The 1,775-nt window shown below is 36.5% G+C and overlaps 1 long non-coding RNA gene across 1 annotated transcript in view; it reads left to right on the forward strand.

The window, feature by feature from the left end:
• Positions 1-1,424, forward strand: part of LOC118767494 — a 4,247-nt gene extending 2,823 nt beyond the window's left edge. The window contains exon 2 of the long non-coding RNA XR_005003416.1: positions 1,103-1,424. This is a non-coding gene — a long non-coding RNA (uncharacterized LOC118767494). The remainder of the gene's footprint in view (positions 1-1,102) is intronic.
• Positions 1,425-1,775: the final 351 nt, after the last annotated feature.

Here is a 1,775-nt window from a genome sequence, read left to right on the forward strand (position 1 = left end):
TTGCGGTGCAGTGTAACCAAAACCGGGTATCTTATAGTCGTGATTCATATCGAGCCCTTCTGGGTATTAGCGCGCGTCTACGATGAGTCTACGATTTAAAAAAAAAATTACCATCATTTTTTTCCATTTTAATGCATTTTTTCGCTATTGTATAAGGGAAGTAACTCTCTAAAAATGTCTACGATGAGTCAACGATTTAAAAAAAATTTACCATAATTTTTTTTCCGTTTTTAATGCATTTTTTGCTACTTTTTGGCTATAACTCTCTAACAATGCTTATATAGTTATTTCCCTTACAAACCCGAGCAACGCCGGGCGATACTGCTAGTAATTAATAAATTTACTGATATGGAAAATCTAACTTTTACGATAATATAATACTTGTTAAGTAAGATTTAATAAACTGTGTTGGGACATGGAGTTTGTAACCGTAGTAGTAATTAGCATGTGATTTAATTTTCTGGTTTTGTGCTTTTGCCCTTTTGTGTACCTATGGGGCAGAATTTACTTAGGAACGTGTACACATTTACTTGTTCGTCCATCATTACGATCACCTGGAATTTTACTGGTCATCAAGGATGTAAGATTTAGCATTATTTTTTTTAGTTAATTCCACTCGACTGCACCGCTTGTACTAGTTATCTCCCCTTAACTATAAAAGAAAATTACAGCAGTTTGGTAGTATTTTATCTATTTATTTTATTCTTATTTACGTTATGTTGAGAAGTTGCAGAAGGCCATAAGCGGCCTCGTGCCACTTATATCGCAATCTTCTCCCCCGCACCCTTTATTTACTAGTTCGTTTTCTTTTTTATTTACATATCCCCTGTAACGGTCTTAACTTTTGCCCTTGCTTTAAATATAATTGACCAATTGTGGAGGTGGATAGACTTTGGTCAATTCCATTGCGGACAACAGGTGGTGGTGGTCTCTACACCGTTATAAGAACCCTGCAGCTTTGTTTTTGAATAAATATTAACCAGCCCTATTTACGATAACATAAGTACTATTCTCTTTCTAGACATATTGGTAATTCTTGTCTTATCTTAGTACTAACTTCATTTCACTACTTTTCAAACATCCTGGTTCCCCCTTTATATAGAAATAACCCGTAAATATTTCTCTAGACCACTGCTAGTTCACTCTTTTGCCTATTGACTTCAAAGCGCCACGCTGTAGGATGGTAAGATTTTAATATATTGAGCCTTCTGGCCCCTTCTCGATGCCCTGTTCTTTCCTATTCCATCTTCCCTCCGTTTATTTTATTTTATTCACTCTGATAAAGCTCCATCTACTAGATCGAATGTGCTATGAAGATGACAAATATTATTTTCGGAATTTCTTTCGTAAGCACCGACTAACATTGGAAGCGGAAACGGCCGTAAGAAATGTTATGTCATGTTTTGTATTAGAAAATAATCTACCATCGTTTACGGAATGAGGATAACAACATAACTTAGATAACTTAGATATGTTTCGACCAAAGATTGGTCCAGACCATGTCTAACTTAATAGCACCACCTGATAGGATTATTCGAATCCTGTTTAAGTCAAGTTTTGTTCAAGTTGTGAGTTCTTGTTGGGTGAGTTGTATCAAGTTTTGTTCAAGTAGTGAGTTCTTGTTGGGTGAGTTGTGTCCAATTATGGTGGCTTATCTGGTATTCTTTGAAGGAATCTATCCAGACTCCGTTTAAAGTTGATGGGATCCTTTTCCTCTTTGATCTCCCTCGAGACATAGCTTTCACGCCCGTGCAACCGCCAGTCTATCGCGTGTG

The sequence above is a fragment of the Octopus sinensis genome, linkage group LG22 (assembly GCF_006345805.1).
Source record: "Octopus sinensis linkage group LG22, ASM634580v1, whole genome shotgun sequence".
Lineage (NCBI taxonomy): Eukaryota > Metazoa > Mollusca > Cephalopoda > Octopoda > Octopodidae > Octopus > Octopus sinensis.